Source organism: Hemitrygon akajei, unplaced genomic scaffold (genome assembly GCF_048418815.1).
Source record: "Hemitrygon akajei unplaced genomic scaffold, sHemAka1.3 Scf000067, whole genome shotgun sequence".
NCBI lineage: Eukaryota > Metazoa > Chordata > Chondrichthyes > Myliobatiformes > Dasyatidae > Hemitrygon > Hemitrygon akajei.
In genome coordinates, this window is record NW_027331953.1 from 848794 (window position 1) to 868844 (window position 20051).

At 48.4% G+C, this 20051-nt stretch overlaps 1 pseudogene; it reads right to left on the minus strand.

The window, feature by feature from the left end:
- LOC140722015 (uncharacterized) overlaps positions 1–19471 on the minus strand; it is an 88646-nt pseudogene extending 69175 nt beyond the window's left edge.
- Between the last annotated feature and the right edge of the window lie 580 nt (positions 19472–20051).

Sequence of the window (20051 nt, forward strand, 5' to 3'; positions counted from 1 at the left end):
ACAGGAAACTGCGGCAGCATCGGCCATTTCTAAAGGAAAGGATCAACGAGAACGGCGCAAGCGTAAAAGAACGAGCATGCGCAAACGAGAGCAACCAGAACTACAAATTTCAGCTGCGACTTCAACTGAGAGTGACTTCATTGCATTTTTGATTTAGCCATTCTTCCTTTGCAATATTGCGCACTTGTCTGTTTAGCTCTCTGAATTGCACTTCATTATTCTTCACTAACCTTCTTTGTTCCATCAGATGTAGAATTTCTTGGGTTATCCACCCCTTGTTGGTGTGTTGTGTTTCTTGTATTTGGATTATCTCCCCTGCTGATTGTAGTATAGAATATTTAAATCTGTCCCAAATAGGTGTTGTTTCGTTTTCGTTGAGGTGTTCTTCTACAGCTGTCTTGAATTGTTGCTAAGTATGCTATCTTTTTTTTTGTTCTCCCAACACATACTTCTCTTTTTTCCACGTTTCAGTTTCTTTAATTTTGTTTTGATGGTAGCTATTACTGGATGGTGATCTGAACAACAGTCTACTCCTGAGTAGGATTTAGAATTTGTGATATTATTTCTAATGGGTTCATTGACGGTAATGAAATCTATTTGATTCCTTGTTCTATCTCCAGGGCTAATCCAAGTACACAATCTACGTGGATGGTTTTTATACCAAGTATTGGTGGTCACTTGGTTGTATCTGACACATCAGTCAGTAAACCTGTTTTCAATTTTCTCCCCTAGTCCAAAGGGTCCTATAATATTATCAACCGTTTTCAGTCCAACTTTGGCGTTAAAATCTCCCATGACTAGTTTTATATCCTGAGATTTACATTGCCGTCACGATCTTCATAAAACTTGTTATTATCCTCTTCGTCCCCATCATTTGTTGGTGCGTAGGCTTGGATTATGCTAATGTTAAAAGGGTTAACCCTTAATTTAACTAAAAGCAGCGATCGGAAATCGCCCAATATGGCATAAGACATTTTGATACTTTGTATTATTTCAAATTCTCACTAAACACTGACGGAAGGGAAGAACAACTACTTCACAATTCATATTGGAACCAAACGGCGGTGGTAAAAACTGATAATAATATAAGTAGTTGGACTAAAATTTAAAGAGGATTTAGACAGAGACGCGTTGCCTCATTGGAATTTTAAAATATCTATAGTGAAATGATTCTCAGAGAAATAGAAGACCTAGATGGGATAAAAATTTGAGGTGTTAACATCAACAATATAAGATATGCGGACGATACCACCCTAATAGCAAGTGCTACAGAAGACCTACAAATCCTCCTACCCAAAGTAATGCAAACAAGTGCAGATTCTGGTCTAACCATCAACTGTAAAAAAAAAGTATGGCAACATCGAAACAGCAGGATACTCCCAACGGAAAGTTGTACATCGGTAACCAAGAGGTTGAACAAAAGGCCAGTTTCAATTACCTTGGTAGCTTTATATTGTTACTTGTTATTCATTATTCAAATGACAAGTCATAGGTAACAAAGGACTTTAAGGACATCCTGAAAACTAAAAAGAGGGCGTTTGGAGATGGAAATAGGGAGGAGCTGAGGACAATACAGAGGGACCTGAAAGCCAAGTTCAGGGAGGTTAAAGACAGGTATAGGAGGATGCTTGAATGAAAACTCTAACAGAACAACATGAAAGAGGTCTGGAGTGGGATGAGGACCATCACTGGGTTCTGGTAAACTAGCAACAGAGGAGCTGAAGGCAGTGTGGACAGGGCCAACAAACTTAACCTGTTCTTCAACAGATTTGACACTGTGGCCCCTGCCCATCCCCCACGATTCATCTGTTGTCAGCCCCCAACCAACACATACTCCACTCTCCCCTCCTACTCCTACTCACAGCCTCCCACCCTGCTCTCATGACGACATCCCTCCCCCACCTGAAACCACCATGATGGGCTTCAGAGCTGAACAGGTGAGAAGACATCTGAAACCTCTCCACCCCCAAGCAAGGCTGCAGGCCCGGATGGTGTCAGCTCCAGGGTGCTCAAATCCTGTGCCCCCCAGTTATTTGGGGTACTACACCATGTCTTCAACCTGAGCCTGAGTCTCCAGACGGTTCCTATGGTGTGGAAGCCGTCCTGCCTCGTCCCTGTACCGAAGACGCCGCGCCCCAGTGGCTCCAATGCCTACAGACCGGTGGCATTGACCTCCCACATCATGAAGACCCTAGAGCGACTTGTTCTAGAGCAGCTCCGGCCTATGGTTAGGCCACACTTAGACACCCTCCAGTACACCTAACAGCCCCGACTAGGATTTGAGGATGCCATCGTCTACCTGCTGAACCATGTCTATGCCCACCTGGACAAGCCGGCGAGCACTGTGATGCTCATGTCTTTTGACTTCTCCAGTGCGTTCAACACCATCCGCCCTGCTCTGCTGGGTGAGAAGCTGACAGTGATGCAGGTGGATGCTTCCCTGGTGTCATGGATTATTGATTACCTGACTGGCAGACCACAGTACGTGCGCTTGCAACACTGTGTGTCAGACAGAGTGGTCAGCAGCACTGGGGCTCCACAGGGGACTGACCGGTCTCCCTTTCTCTTCACCATCTACACCTCGGACTTCAACTACTGCACAGAGTCTTGCCATCTTCAGAAGTTTTCTGATGACTCTGCCATAGTTGGATGCATCAGCAAGGGAGATCAGGCTGCGTACAGAGCTACGGTGGGAAACTTTGTTACATGGTGCAAGCAGAATCATCTGCAGCTTAATGTGAAAAAGACTAAGGAGCTGGTGGTGGACCTGAGGAGGGCCAAGGCACCGGTGACCCGCTTCCATCAAAAGGGTCTGTGTGGACATGGTGGAGGATTACAAGTACCTGGGGATACGAATTGACAATAAACTGGACTGGTCAAAGAACACTGAGGCTGTCTACAAGAAGGGTCAGAGCCGTCTCTATTTCCTGAGAAAACTGAGGTCCTTTAACATCTGCCGGACGATGTTGAAGATGTTCTACGAGTCTGTAGTGGCCAGTGCTATTATGTTTGCTGTTGTGTGCTGGGGCAGCAGGCTGAGGGTAGCAGACACCAACAGAGTGAAAAAACTCATTCGTAAGGCCAGTGATGTTGTGGGGGTGGAACTGGACTCTCTGACGGTGGTGTCTGAAAAGAGGATGCTGTCCAAGTTGCATGCCATCTTGGACAATGTCTCCCATCCACTCCATAATGTACTGGTTAGGCACAGGAGTACATTCAGCCAGAGACTCATTTCACCGAGATGCATAGGAAGTCATTCCTGCCTGTGGCCATCAAACTTTACAACTCCTCCCTTGGAACGCTAACCGCTCTGAGCCAATAGGCTGGTCCTGGACTTATTTCCACTTGGCATAATTTACTTAGTATTATTTCATTACTTCTGGTTTTATTTTGCTATATTTCTACTCTATTCTTGGTTGGTGCAACTGTAACAAAAACCAATTTCCCTCGGGATCAATAATGTATGTCTGTCTATCTGTCTATATCACAAGATGCTGGAAGTAAAGAAGAAATAAAAAGTAGAATTGGTATTACCAAAACCAACTTCCAAAAAACGATTTTTACCAACAGACACAATTCTATGATAACACGGTTTAGGCTACTAAAATGTGACATCTGGTCAATCTTGCTGTATGCTTCAGAAACATGGACTGGAAACACCAGAACTCCAAAGAAACTTCGAAGCAACAGAAATGCGGTTTCTTAGAAGAATGCTTAAAATATCATATAAAGGTAGGGTAACTAATGAGATAATTCTCCAACGTGCCCATACAAAAAGCTCTTTAATAAGAACTTTAAGTGAGCGGAAACTTAAAATACTGCAAAATTAAATGGGACCAATTCCAAAGGGGGGTGTGGTGGGTGAGTCTGGGACTTTGTGAGGGAGCCCTAACTTCATCCTCCTCATTCCTCATTCTCCTTTTCCCTTCTCACTCCCCTCCCTCACACTGAGGCATGTGTCTGTGTGTGAGAGACGGCCTGCGCAGTCGCACTCCATCAACGATGTGCTCTCCCTCCCAACACACTCGCACTCCTCTGCACACAACAATCCTCACCAGCTCAGAAGATCCAAAAATCTTATACACTCCCTCCTGCACCAACTCCTTAGCCATGTGTTAAACGGTATAATCTTCCGATTCCTGGCACGTGGCACAGATGATAGTCCTGAGATCACAGCCCTGGATGAGCTGCCCTTTAACTTAGCAGCTCACTCCCTGAACTCCCTTTGCAGAACCTCGTTACTCGACCAGACCATATATCAGAACCTTGCATGCAGGAGACCACATGCCATCCTGGAATATCATTCTCACCCACAGGCCTATCAGTTCCCTGAAGGAATGAATAACCTCTGACCACAGCTCGCCTCTTCTCCACCCTTCCCTCCTCAGTCTCAGAGCCAGACTAAGTGCCAGAGACCCTGTTGCTGAGACCTTCCTTTACTTGGTCATCCCCACCATCCCTGACTGTACCTAAAGTGATATCTGTGTTGTTCAGGGGGATGGACACAGGGGTAAACTGCTCTCGCTGTTTCCCACTTTACCCTTCCTGACAGTCACCCAGTTTCCTGTGCCGTGCTTCTTGGATGCAACTACCTCTCAAATGTTCAACCTATCACCCCTTCAACCTCCCGAATGATCTGGAGTTCATCCAGTTCCAGCTGCAACTCCGTAATGTGGATTGTTTGGAACTGAAGCTGGATGCCCTTCTCACAGGTGTAGTTATCAGGGACACAGGAGGGACCCCTGCCTTCCCCGATCCCGCAAGAGGAGCTTTCCACTATCCCGCCTGGCATCTCCACTGTTCTGAGCAAATGAAAAGGGGGCAAAAAAAATTCTACCTTTGGCATGATTTTGCCTTCTCTGACTGAAGGCTCTCCTCACTGAAACCTAAAGAGGTAAAGCCTCAAAGTCTCCACTCTGACTCTGTCCACTCCAACAGTGACCGCTCCACTTGCTCCTGCCTGACTTGAAGTTGTTCTTGATAATCAACCCTAAATACAGATTGGCCACTGCTGAAAGCTCAAAAATAACCTGCCCTGAACCACTGCCTTTAATACTCGGTCGGTGAACCTGAGTGAATTACATCCTCTCAAGCGTCTGATCACTCCGATTATCGATGGGTCAAAGCTCGGTAGGGCGACACAAGGATGAATGACAGACTGAAACCCATCCCACAGTCTGAGCAGGTGACCACCCTCACCACAGCGTGAACCCACCACTGTCTCTGCAGCGTGGATAAGTGTGTGAATGCCTTCCCACAGTCTGAGCAGGTGACCACCCTCCCCACAGTGTGAACCCACCACTGTCTCTGCAGCGTGGATAAGTGTGTGAATGCCTTCCCACAGTCTGAGCAGGTGACCACCCTCACCACAGTGTGAACCCACCACCGTCTCTGCAGTGTGGATCAGTGTGTGAATGCCTTCCCACAGTCTGAGCAGGTCAACATCCTCTCACTGCTGAAAACAGTCCGGTGTGTCGGTAGGTGAGATGAAAGTGTGAATCCCTTCTGACAATCTGAGGAAGGTGAACAGTTTCTCCCGAGTGTGAACTAACTGATGCTCCTTCAGTTGAGATGGCTGAATGAATCCCTTCCCACAGTCTGAGCAGTCGAATAACTTCTACTCACTGTGAACCTGTTGATGTTTTTTAAAATGAGGTGATTGAGTGAATCCCTTCCCACATTCAGAGCAGATGAACGGCCTTTCCCCAGTGTGAACAAACCGGTGTCTCTGCAGCATGGATGACTGAGTGAATCCCTTCCCACATTCGGAGCAAGTGAATGGCCTGTCCCACGCGTGGACTAACTGATGGGTCAGCAGAGAAGATGACTGGGAGAATCCCTTCCCACAGTCGGAGCAGGTGAACGGCCTGTCTCCAGTGTGAACTCGCTAGTGTGTCTGTAGCATGGATGACAGAGTGAATGCCTTCCCACAGTCTGAGCAGGTGAACGGCCTCTCCCCAGTGTGAAGCCGCTGGTGTTCCAGTAGGTGAGATGATCGACTGAATCTTGTCCCACATTCAGAGCAGCAGAACGGCTTCTCCCCAGTGTGAACTTGCTGGTGGGTGTCTCTGTAGCATGCATGACCGAGTGAAACCGTTCCCACAATCTGAGCAGGTGGACAGCCGCTCCCCAGTGTGAATTCGTTGATGCATTTTCAAGTCAGATGACTGTGTGTATTGTAGGAAAAGAACGTGGGACTTGAGAGGTTAATGGGCTGCTGTAAGTTTCCACTGAGCAGGTGGTATTTGGTGGGGCAGTGGGTTGTTAATGTAGCAGAATGGATGGCGTCGGGCCAGGAAATGGGACAATGTAATCGGTCCCAGCTCGTCAACCGCAACGCGTCCTATATTGTCCTGTGGTAACTGTACCATGTAGGCATGTAGAGGCAAAACAGGATGTCCTTGTCCGTGTAGGCATGTAGAGGCATTGTACAGGATGTCATTGTTCTAAGAAGACAGTATGACTTTGTAGAGTGTAAGGGGATATATATAAGGGGCCAGGGGCTGTGAGGTGCAGAGAGAAGACAAGCGGACGACAGGGAGAGGACGATATGCAGTCCGTGGAGAAGGACAACAACTAGCAAGACCAGAAGGAAACCCAGGTGGGGACGAAACATCCCAGGTGAAGACCGCGTTCGCTGGCGTGGGTGCTTCATCACACCTGTTCCTGGCCCCGTATGAGTCGTGTGGGAGTGGGATTAACCACACGTTGATAAGTATTGCTTGTATCGGGAAAAGGGCAGTTGCACAGCCGTGGGTAGTTAAGTTAAGCCGCTTTTCGCAATGAAGTGTCATTTATGCTAATATTTTACTTTGCCAATAAACAAGTGTAATCCTGTGATCCGTGGTCTAGTCTCATTCTTGTCGCGGGTACATTTTCTCTGATACCACGTTCCTGCTTGGTCGGATAACTTTCCGTCCATAACACTGTGTGAATTCTTTCCCACAGTCTGAGCAGCTGAATGGCTTCTCCCCAGTGTGAATTCTGTTGTGCTTCAAAAATGTAGATGACCGAGTGAATCCCCTCCCACATTCAGAGCAGGTGAATGGTTTCTCCCCAGTGTGAACTCGCTGCTGTACCTTCAGTTGAGAAGACCAAGTGAATTTATTCCCACATTCAGAGCACGTGAAAGGCCCCTGCCTTGTGTGGACTAACTGGTGTCTCAGTAGGTGAGATGACTGAGTGAATCCCTTCCCACAGTCGGAACAGGTGAATGGCCTCTCCCTAGTGTGAACTCACTGTTGTCTCTGTAGTGTGGATGAGCAAGTGAATCCCTTCCCACAATCTGAGCAGGTGAATGGCCACTCCCCGGTGTGAATCCGGTAGTGCTTCACAAGGGTGGATAACTGAGTGAATCCCTTCCCACGTTCAGAGCATGTGAATGGCCACTCCCCAGTGTGAACTGACTGGTGTGTCAGTAGGTGAGATGACTGAGTGAATCCCTTACCACAGTCTAAGCACGTGAATGGCCTCTCCCCAGTGTGAACTCGCTGTTGTCTCTGTAGTGTGGATGAGCGAGTGAATCCCTTCCAATCATCTGAGCAGGTGAACGGCATCTTCTCAGAATGAACTCGCTGCTGTTCGTTCAGTTGAGATGATTGAGTGAATCTTTTCCCACATTCAGAGCAGGTGAATGGCTGTGTGTGAACCTGCTGGTGTCACAGTTGAGTGTGTGAGTGCCTTCCCACCGTCCGAGCAGGTCAATATCCCCTCACTGGTGTATTTTTGGATATATCTTCAGCCTCGATGATAGATTGAATTGCTTCCCACAGTCAGAACAGGTGGAGCATCTCTCTGTGCTGTGAACTTGCTGATGTATCTTCAGGCTGGATGACAGAGTAATTCCCCTCCCACACACAGAGTGTGAATGGCCTCTCGCCACTGTGAACTCACTGGAGTGTCCGCGGGTAGGCTGTGAGTGTGTTCTCAGCACCCCAGTTCCAGTGGATTTCACTGAGTTACAACAGAAAACTTCATTTCAGACACAAAATACATTTCCAGCCGGCATGAGATTAACTCTTCATCTCCAAGGATCGATAACAGATGTGTTGGTCTTGCAAAGAAAGTATTTCGTCACTTCTTATATATCTGGACACAGACAGCAAAATTGACATGTTGAGATTCCCGTGCACAAGTGTTCTGCCATTTCAAACCTGTAAAAATATTTGAAAGGACATCAGTGGGTGAAGAACAATTATTCAGGTGAGGTTTTAGTCTGTCAGGAGCTCTGGCATCACAATGTTATGAAGTTCATCTCACGTTGGAGCTGAAGGGCTTGTACTGTGCTATAAATTTCTATATACTGCTACAAACTCCTCATCTTCTGACAAGGTATATATCAGGCATCCTGACTAACCAACAAATTCTCTGCCTGTATGAGAATAGGGGATTTCTGCCCTCAATTAACTTGTGAGTTGCCTCAATTTGACTCTGTCCATTTGATGTTATTTCAAGTTCTTGTCACGCCCCACAGCACTACAAAAGAGCACTTGTTATTACATGTCTGATCCTGTCGATTTTCTAATGACTTCGATCCCCTCCCAACAAGCGCTTGACAGTGATGAACCCATCGATGGCAATGCCAACGAACATGAAGGGGATGGTAGTGGTTATTCTCATTGGAATGTGGTAATTTTGCGATGTGAAAGCCACAAGTCTCTTGACATCGATGACAAAGGTGTTTCATACCGTTATTTACCCAGAGAGAACTAAAGCTAATGGAAGGATTTTTTTTTTTGCCAAACAGCACTAATTGACATTTTCACTGACTAGAAGGTAGACACTTCATCGGAGATTAACTGGGAAATATACTTTTGTTCCGAGTCCCTAATGCTTGGATTCACATCGTTGGAGTTCGGCAGTGTTTGGGGGATATATCCGCTCCAATTTCCTCTGACTGTACGAGGACAACGCCGATAGCGCTCCGCATGGCTGCCTCTTTACCCAGAAGCCCCCACGAACTAAAAACCGATCTATCCGCCATCCAGGGAGCACCAGCGAAGGCGAGGCGCATGCGCCACAACAGTCACCAGCCGAAATCTCTCTGGGGCTGAAAAAGACGGAAAAGACCGTGATCTGCCCAGGGGTGTAGGAGTAGTGCGGGCCGGGCTCACAGTAATTGTTCTTCAATCGCGGTTCAAACGCTGATGATTAATGCCCATCCGGAGCCCCCTCTTACCTGCGCCGAACCACGTGAGCCTCTCGTCTACTGAGCGCATGCGCGATATCCGGGATCAGCTCAGTCCTCTACGCATGCGCATCAGATTCCGCGTTGCAATTTCTATCATTTTGGCAGCATCATTGAAAAACACACCAAGAAGTGTGCACACTTAACTCAAAATCAAATGTAGAATGAATAATAATGTACCAATTTTCAATAATAATATAGGAAATATTAAAGCAGAGACTATGATGTCTGAACTGTTGTATACGCTTATTCTGTAACAATCCTTCTGACAGCAGAGTTTATTCAAACAGATGATCCGCTGCTTGTTCAGTAGGTCATGCAGAGGATGTGCCAGATTGTCCATAATGAATAACAGTATGTTTCCTGACCTGCGCTCCACCACGTCAACCTTTTTGATGAGTTTGTTCAGTCTTTTTCCATCACCAAGTACCAATGCTGCTCCACCAACATAAAGCAGCAAAGAAGACGGCACTCTCTGCAACTGACTGGTAAATGATCTCCAACATCCTGCTGCAGACAGTCCTCTGCGCTCCGACTCCCGCCCGTCTCTCATGCACCCAACTACCGCAGAGTCATCAGAGAACTTGTGCAAGTGGCTAGACTCAGAGTCGTACGTAAAGTCTGAGGTGTACAGTGTGAACAGAAACGGAGACAGGACAGTCCCTTGTGGGGCTCCAGTGACACTCACCTCCACCTCAGGCAGAGAACCACCCAGCGGTACAAACTGGGAGTCTATCAGTCAGGTAGTCAGTGATCCAGGAGAGAGGGGATTTGTCTACGCCCATCCTTTGCAGCTTCTTGCTCAGAACGTGATTGGGTTGTATTGAAGGCGGAAGAGAAATCAAAAAAATGTGGTGCTCACAATGCCACCAGCATTGTCCAGGTGTGAGCAAGCTCGCTTCAACAGGTAGATGGTGGCATCATCCGCTCCCACAAGAAGCTGCTTGGCTAACCGGAGAGGGTCCAATGAAGATCTCAACTGCGGCCCAGCACCGGCCACTCCAGCCCCTTTTCGGTCAATTATGGATAACTCTGAACATCCTCTACATAGCACCATCCAGAGACAGAGAAGCAGTTTCAGCGACAGGTTACTATCGATGCAATGCTCCTCAGACAGGATGAAGAGGTCAATACTCCCCAATGCCATTAGGCTTTACAATTCTACCGCCAGGACTTAAGAACTTTTTAAAAGCTATTATTAATGCTTTTTGAGATAGTGATTTAGATGCATATCATATTTTTTACTGAGTTAAGTATTGTATTTAATTAGTTTTGCTACAACAAGTGTATGGGACATTGGAAAAAAAGTTGAATTTCCCCATGGGGATGAATAAAGTATCTATCTATCTATCTATCTATCTATCTATCTATCTATCTATCTATCTATCTATCTATCTATCTATCTATCTATCTATCTATCTATGTTAGGGCAATTGGTCTGTAGTCATAAAGACCCGATTTAGTCGCCTCCTTGGGTAGAGGAACTAAGCAAGAAGTCTTCCACGGCACCAGTATCTTTTCCAGACTCAGACTCAAATTGTAAAGGTGCTACAAAATACCAGACAGGTGGGTCGCACTGCCCTTCAGTACCCTGGGGCTGGTACCGTCTGGGCCAGCAGTCTCTAGTCTCTCCAGCTGTCCGTTCAACCTGCCTCGACGGCAGGGAGGGTGTGTGGTCTTGGCCAGTGGGAGAGTGGACAGCAGTAGGTCCCCTGCTGAACCTGCTGAGAAAAACAAATCCACTTCATTGGCCCTGTCCAGGCAAGCCTCCGATCTTCCTTTCTTTAACCTTGAAGCCGGTGACCTGCTTCGTACCCGACTACACGCCCGCTATGCTACCCTACTGGAGCTTGTACTCCAGCTTCCTCTTGTACGGACCTTCAAACCTACCTCAGCCCTGCCCTCCGTTCACTCCGTTCTCGCCTCAGTGCTTGTCTTGTCTCCACACAGGGAGGCTCTCTTCTCCTTATTCAGAGGTTCTTTCGGGTCGCTGGTGATCCGGGGCTTGTGGCTGAGGAAGCAACATATACAGCCCTGGCTGGCAAGATGGCGTTCTCGCAGAATTTGATGCAGCCCAGGGGGCTTCCCTTGGGAACATTACAAGAAGAGCATTTTTAGTTTTGGGTGCCTGTGTTCTCACCACTCTAGCAATATGGGTCTGTTGGATCATGCGATATATCTTTCTCGGTAACCCCCACCTCCGCTGTTCCAAAGCCTTCAGCTGATTTTAGCTTACACGATTTAATCACGTCTAAGCATTCTGTTCTGCCTGTTGCTTGATCATATATGAAGCACAATTATTACGATGCGAGAACCCCGTTTTTTTTTTTACAGATGGATCAAAGGATAATTTAACCAGAAAATTTGCTGTGGTTGTTTTTGTGCCCGGATGATAGGTAACGATGAGGAAATGACTTACTGACCATTCACTGGCAGCCACAGCGGAACTGGTGGCCACCATCTTGGGCTGACAGTGGGTGGAGGAAAGTTTGTGCTGACGTGTGGCGATGTGAATGGGAAGCTGTATTGAAATGGCCGTCAGGAGATCCCGCCTGTGCTGGACAGAAGATAGGACCACGCCAAAGTGGTCTGTACGTCTCCCTTGGCAGCCCGTCCCACACCACTGATCTCCCTCCTGGTACTTTTCCTTGCTGCCGAACAATTGCCACACATCCCCTCCTACACCTCCTCTCTCTCTCACTACCATTCAGGGAGTGTTTACACGTGAGGCCGCACTTCACCAGCGAGTGTGTTTGTGTCACATACTGTATGCAGTGCTGCCGGTGGAGCCTGTGTTATATTGGCGAGATGCAGCGTAGATTGGGAGGTCGCTCCACAAACACTTTCAGTCTGTTAGCCAGGAAAAGCGGTGAGTTCCCACTTTCGAAAGCGTATATGTTTCCACATGTAATTGGCAAAGGTGCTTTGGATATCTAAAACAGCTTTCAAATTGAGGAAACAGCCTTGAGGTGTATTTTGTTCCAAATAAAAAACATCACGATTGAGGGAAGTAACCTTTCTTTCCTGTGACCAGAAACAAGTTGTTATTTGAGACCAATACTGAGCTGAGCTGCACACACTGAATAAGTCCTGTGAATTTGGAGATTTGACAGATTTACCAGATGGGGACAAAACAGTCTGTGGAATCACAGATAATAGGCTCAGAGACAGACAGCTCCGTGAGGAGAATGACTTGACGTTGCCAAAGGCTGTGGATATGTGTTGGACTGTGACAAGGAACGGGAAAACCCAAACGCAGGACACCGGCACGGAGATAGAGTCGGGATGCAGACGAGGGCGTGAGCGTGGCTGGGGCTGAACGGCAAACAGGAGGGTGAACGGAAAAGCAGCAGGCAGGCAAAACTTACCTTGACACAGGGCGTTGCTGGAGCTGAAGGGCAAACAGGAGACAGGCGGCAGGCAAAACTTAGCTTGACGGGAAGAGGCAGAGTTACACGGGTAAACCTCGGCACTGAAGTAAAACTTAGAATGCACAATCCGAGGCGGCTGGGAACGTGAATTACCACACTGGCTGACACAGCGACCTGGCGATGAGCGGATGCAAAGCCGGGGTATTTACGCTGCAGGTTTAGATGAGAATCAGGTGTGTCGCAACAAGGGGAATTAGGAGAATATGGGGGATTAACGGTTGGGACCGTGACACGGACAGCAGAGAGCACACGAGCACAAGCTGGGGAACTGCACAGGCCGAGGTGACAGTGCATACTATGAAAAAGGGGGGAGGCGGGCAGAACTCATGTTGTTACCCAAAGCAACAGAAAAGCAAAGAAATAAGGGCAGAATTAAGACGGCACCAAGTGGCTGCGAAAACAGCCTAATTCTTGCCTTTAATATCTCATTTTTCCCTTTTCAGAGTTGGTCGGGTTCCATCGAGTCCCGGAGCTGCCAGTGGCATTCGCAACCTATTTTCTTTTACGGTGGATGGGTTCCAGTTCCGGGTGCTCTGTGGCCGACCGGTTTTTGACATTCTCCAGGCCCGCCTCCGGGGTGCGGACCTGTGGATGCCTGATTTCAGGCTGGTGTTGCCGACAGTGGCGTCGCAGGATAGGGAACATCGTGGATCTCGCTGCGGCACACTTTTAATATAATAACAGCGACTGTCAGTCTCCCCTTTTGCTGTGAAAATGAGTGATATTGCTCGTGAGAGAGGGAGCCTTTGACACGTCGAGCTGTCGGGTAAACAACAGTTTTTGTTGACTGCAGATATTGTCTTTTCCATAAATGCCGCTGGAACTGCTGAGATCCTCCAGCATTCTCTGTGTGTTGCTATGGTCTCTCTCTGGTGTCTCCTGTTGCTTGGTGGTGGGGGGCGCTGACATTCTGTGTGTGTTGCTATGGTTTCTCTCTGGTGTTTCCTGTTGCTTGGTGGTGGGGGGCGCTGATATTCTGTGTGTGTTGCTATGGTCTCTCTCTGGTGTTTCCTGTTGCTTGGTGGTGGGGGGCGCTGACATTCTCTGTGTGTTGCTATGGTCTCTCTCTGGTGTTTCCTGTTGCTTGGTGTTGGGGGGCGCTGACATTCTCTGTGTGTTGCTTTGGTCTCTCTCTGGTGTTTCCTGTTGCTTGGTGGTGGGGGGCGCTGACATTCTGTGTGTGTTGCTTTGGTCTCTCTCTGGTGTTTCCTGTTTCTTGGTGGTGGGGGGCGCTGACATTCTCTGTGTGTTGCTTTGGTCTCTCTCTGGTGTTTCCTGTTGCTTGGTGGTGGTGGGCGCTGACATTCTCTGTGTGTTGCTCTGATCTGTCTCTGGTGCTTCCTGTTGCTTGGTGGTGGGGGGGGGGGGGGGGCGCTGACATTCTGTGCGTGTTGCTATGGTCTCTCTCTGGTGTTTCCTGTTGCTTGGTGGTGGGGGGCGCTGACATTCTGTGTGTGTTGCTATGGTTTCTCTCTGGTGTTTCCTGTTGCTTGGTGGTGGTGGGCGCTGACATTCTGTGTGTGTTGCTATGGTTTCTCTCTGGTGTTTCCTGTTGCTTGGTGGTGGTGGGCGCTGACATTCTGTCTGTGTTGCTATGGTTTCTCTCTGGTGTTTCCTGTTGCTTGGTGGTGGGGGGCGCTGACATTCTGTGTGTGTTGCTATGGTTTCTCTCTGGTGTTTCCTGTTGCTTGGTGGTGGGAGGTGCAGACATTCTGGTTGTGTTGCTATGATCTCTCTCTGGTGTTTCCTGTCGCTTGGTGGTGGTGGGCGCTGACATTCTGTGTGTGTTGCTATGGTTTCTCTCTGTTGTTTCCTGTTGCTTGGTGGTGGTGGGCGCTGACATTCTGTGTGTGTTGCTATGGTTTCTCTCTGGTGTTTCCTGTTGCTTGGTGGTGGTGGGCGCTGACATTCTGTCTGTGTTGCTATGGTTTCTCTCTGGTGTTTCCTGTTGCTTGGTGGTGGGGGGCGCTGACATTCTGTGTGTGTTGCTATGGTTTCTCTCTGGTGTTTCCTGTTGCTTGGTGGTGGGGGGCGCTGACATTCTGTGTGTGTTGCTATGGTTTCTCTCTGGTGTTTCCTGTTGCTTGGTGGTTGGGGGGCGCTGACATTCTGTGTGTGTTGCTGTGGTCTCTCTCTGGTTTTTCCTGTTGCTTGGTGGTGGTGGGCGCTGACATTCTGTGTGTGTTGCTATGGTCTCTCTCTGGTGTTTCCTGTTGCTTGGTGGTGGGGGGCGCTGACATTCTGTGTGTGTTGCTCTGGTCTGTCGCTGGTGTTTCCTGTTGCTTGGTGGTGGTGGGCGCTGACATTCTCTGTGTGTTGCTCTGGTCTGTCGCTGGTGTTTCCTGTTGCTTGGTGTTGGGGGGCGCTGACATTCTGTGTGTGTTGCTATGGTCTCTCTCTGGTGTTTCCTGTTGCTTGGTGGTGGTGGGCGCTGACATTCTCTGTGTGTTGCTCTGGCCTCTCTCTGGTGTTTCCTGTTGCTTGGTGGTGGGGGGCGCTGACATTCTGTCTGTGTTGCTGTGGTCTCTCTCTGGTGTTTCCTGTTGCTTGGTGGTGGTGGGCGCTGACATTCTGTGTGTTGCTGTGGTCTCTCTCTGGTGTTTCCTGTTGCTTGGTGGTGGGGGGCGCTGACATTCTATGTGTGTTGCTATGGTTTCTCTCTGGTGTTTCCTGTTGCTTGGTGGCGGTGACAACAGCGCCGGACTCCGGAGCGCAGGCTCCTGTGTTCCAATCCAAGTCGGGTGACACCCCCTCCCCCTCCCGGCACGCCTTCCATCCATGCTGGGTTGAGCGTTGAGCTAGCCACTCGGCCTCGTAAAACACACAAAGGGTCGAGTCAGGAATGTTCATATTGTGACCCCGTTAATCCGAAAAACCAATCCAGACACCACGCGCCAGACAGGAATGGCCGACCGTCTGGTGCGACACGCTAGGGAGGATATATTTGCTACTAATGCATTGTCAACAAGAAATAAAAGACCTACCAAGTGATTAATGCTGATGTACATGTCCTTTGTGGACATGATTGTTACCTCCATTCCAATATCTCCTGATAGAACAGAGATGATTAGGACACCAGCAGGGACGGCTGCATCAAGGAAGGTACGCAGAGAGACAATACAGAAAGGATGGCCTGCAACTACGAATAGATGTTCAATATTTGTTCGGGATTATTGGGCAGACAGAGCTGAACTGTCAGCATTGGAAGATATGTTCCTCCAGGGGAACAGGTTCGTGTCTTCAGGTCGTCACACAAGGAAGTGTTCCAGAAGGTTCACGAAGTGCACCCTGATGAGGAAAGAAACGTAAACAACGAGCTGATGAAGTGACGTACTGTCCAAGAATGAACTGAGACATCTGACGGACCACTACTTCATACGAGATATGTCGTACCCACAGACCAAAGCAGCATGCAAATCCCCTGACTCCACCCCCTGTACCAGACAAGCCGTCCTTCACATTCGGTGATTGGTTGTTTGATTGTAATGGGAAGAGTCATATTGTTGCGACAGACTTCTCTTCCAGTCACCCAGAGTTTGCAACAACACAATCAATATCCAGGCAAGCAATCATCACCTTCTCAAAAACTGCGTTTGCGTGGCATGGAGCTCCACAGAATCATAGAAAACCACAGCACGTTACAGGCCCTTCGGCCCGCAATGTTGTGCCGACCGTGTAACCTACTCTAGAAACTGCCTAGAATTTCTCTAACGCGTGGCCCACTATTTTGCTAAGCTCCGTGTACCTATCTAAGAATCTGTTAAAAGACCTGATACAGGACTTTGTGATATGGTGCAACTCAAACTACCTGCGTCTCAATATCACCAAGACCAAGGAGATGGTGGTGGACTTTAGGAGATCTAGGCCTCATATGGAGCCAGTGATCATTAATGGAGAATGTGTGGAGCAGGTTAAGACCTACAAGTATCTGGGAGTACAGTTAGACGAGAAGCTAGACTGGACTGCCAACACAGATGCCTTGTGCAGGAAGGCACAGAGTCGACTGTACTTCCTTAGAAGGTTGGCGTCATTCAATGTCTGTAGTGAGATGCTGAAGATGTTCTATAGGTCAGTTGTGGAGAGCGCCCTCTTCTTTGTGGTGGCGTGTTGGGGAGGACGCATTAAGAAGAGGGACGCCTCACGTCTTAATAAGCTGGTAAGGAAGGCGGGCTCTGTCGTGGGCAAAGTAGTGGAGAGTTTAACATCGGTAGCTGAGCGAAGGGCGCTGAGTAGGCTACGGTCAGTTATGGAAAACTCTGAACATCCTCTACATAGCAACATCCAGAGACAGAGAAGCAGTTTCAGCAACAGGTTGCTATCGATGCAATGCTCCTCAGACAGGATGAAGAGGTCAATACTCCCCAATGCCATTAGGCTTTACAATTCTACGGCCAGGACTTAAGAACTTTTTTAAAGCTATTATTAATGCTTTTTGAGATAGTGATTTAGATGCATATCATATTTATTACTGAGTTAAGTACTGTATGTAATTAGTTTTGCTACAACAAGTGTATGGGACATTGGAAAAAAGTTGAATTTCCCCATGGGGATGAATAAAGTATCTATCTATCTATCTACCCGCCATTACCGCTGCCCCTGGCAATGCATTGCACACACACACACCACTGTCTGTGCAAAAACTTACCTCAGGAACCCCCTTGAAGCTACTAAGAAGCACCTTAAAAATATGCTCGCTCGTGTTAGCCACTTCATCCCTGGCTACCCACACGAACAATGCCTCTCATCAGCTTATACATGTCGATCAGGTCACCTCTCGTCATCCGTCCCTTCACGGAGAAAAGGTCAAGTTTACTCAACCTATACTCACAAGGCATGTTCTGCACCATCCTTGTGCTCCGCTGCACACTCTCTATAGCATCTACATTCTTCCTGTAGTGAGGTGACCAGAACTGAAAACAGTAATCCAAGTGGGCTCTTCACAAGGTCTATATAGATCTAACACTACCTTGAACTCAATTCCACAGTTGATGAAGGTCATCACACCATACGCCTTCCTAGCAACATGTCAACCCGTGCTGTAGCTTTGAGTGTCCTACGGACACCGACTCGTTGATTCTCCACACTGCCAAGAGTCTTAACATTAATTCTGAGTTGTGTCTACAAATTTGACAGACCAAAACGAATCATTCACACGCAAGTGGGCTGGACACCCCCCGCCAATTCTCAGCCTGTTCCTGCCTCCTAATGATGTCCCGCTTTAACCTCTGACAAACCTGAATGGGAATCAGGATTAAAACCTTTGGCGCTGTGAAGTTCTACTTGTGGCGGACGGTGCGAAGCTGCTCGGCGAAGTGCTCCGCTAACTGGCTCAGGGTGGAGGAGCAACACCTTATATTCTGTCTCGGTGCACTCCAACCGGATCAGCTGAACCATAACACCCGCCTTGTCTTCTGAATCCGGAGCCCCAAGGGAAAACAGCACCGGCTCACTACAAGGTGACAGCAGAGCTCCGCTCAAACAAAGAAGTGAAACAAAGAGCAGGAGAGTGGTGGTGGAGGGCAACTCGTTGGGTCTGGTGTCCAGAAGGAAATGGAGAAAGCTCGTGTGGTGTTCCTGGTGGGAGGGGGAGGTGTACATGGACGGGGTATCCACAGTGAAAGTAAGATGATCGGGGCCAGGGGACTTGAAATCATTTGTAATGAGTTTGTGTGTGCTGCTTGGATTTCCAGCATCTGCAGATCTACGCTTGCTCGTGAATGGGAAATTCCGTTTGTTGCGGACGGAGCGAACGTACTTGTCAAAGTCGACTCCTGATCAACGTTGGGTCTCATCGACGTAGAGGAGGCCTCACTGGGAGCAACAGGTACGGCACAGCAACCTGACAGACTCGCAGGTGAGGTGTTGCCTCACTGGGAGCAACAGGTACGGCACAGCAACCTGACAGACTCGCAGGTGAAGTGTTGCCTCACTGGGAGCAACAGGTACGGCACAGCAACCTGACAGACTCGCAGGTGAAGTGTTGCCTCACTGGGAGCAACAGGTACGGCACAGCAACCTGACAGACTCGCAGGTGAAGTGTTGCCTCACCTGGAAGGTCTGTTCGTGATCCAGACTGGGACTGAGGGAGGAAGTAAATGGGAGTGTATAGAACTTCCCTCGCTTGCAAGGATATGTTCCGGGGGGGGGGGGGGGGGGAATGAGTGGGAAGGGACGAATGGAATCCTTGTGGAAAGCAGGACGTTGGGGGTGGGGCTGGGGAGGTAAAGGTAGGAAGCCAGGAAGCTGTTTAGTCAATACAACCGTAGAAATCGGGAGGTTTATAAAAAATGTCAGCTCCTGTGAATGTGTTTGGTGAGCCCATAGTCGGTGTCTTCCTCGGGTCCACTGTCATCTGAATCTGCCAGGGTGGATGGTGGAGGGTTTTACAGAGATGACAAGTGGAGTAGGGGTCAGACGGGTTCACAGAATGGTGATGGGTGTAGGTGTAGAAGGGCTGTCACAGATGGCGGAGGCTACATGGATCGGAGATGTTAACAGAAATGGAGAGAGCTGTAGGGTTTGGAACCATTTTCACAGAGAGCGAGTGGTGTAGCAATGTTTCTCCACCGCTGGGGGAATGCACTTCACTTCTACCATTTTTGTCTGTAACCAGCTGGAACCTGTATTGTATCAGAGAGCTTTGCTAATAATTTTGGTGCATCACGATGCTGATGGAACCTGAGCACTCGACTGCAGACCGGCAGCTGTGTCACTGGGAAAATGCTGAACACGCTGATTAAGCAGACAAACAGAATGCACCTTGACCTTGAACTTGTGTCCAAAGCAGTGAATGTACACGCTTGTGCTTTTTTGGAGAACAGCTATTACTCGCTCTTGTACCGGTCTTCCCTTGCTGCAAGTAAAAATAAGCGCTGTTATGATTGATACACTCTTTTGAGTTAATTGTTGGTCATAAGACAAAGTGAAAAGGTGCTCGACACCACCTCCTACCCAGACACCCAATCATACCTGCACCTTACTCCCCACGGCTTCGCCATCTCACCACTACACCGCAAGTCATAGGAACTGAAATACTCATTCCATTCATTGAGTCTTCTCCACCATTCGATCATGGCTATAGGATTTTCCCTCTAAACCCCATTCTGCTGCTTTCTACCCTTCACCTTCAACAGCCTTATTAATCAGCAACCCATCATTTACTTACTTAAAGCCTGTTACGCCGCTGGTGTTTAGGACAGCAACGAAGAGGTTCACCAGGATGTGTCTGGATTAGAGGCATGAGCTGCCGTGTAAGGAGAGTTCGGACAAACTTGGGCTGTTTTCTCTGGAGTGGAGGAGAATCAGGGTGACCTGAGAGAACTTGATCAGAATAAGAGAGGGATAGAGAGAGTAGATAGCCACCATTTTTTAACCGTCCGTGTCAAAATGTCTAAGCCCAGACAGCATGCTTTTGGAGAGATGAGGGAGCTGTG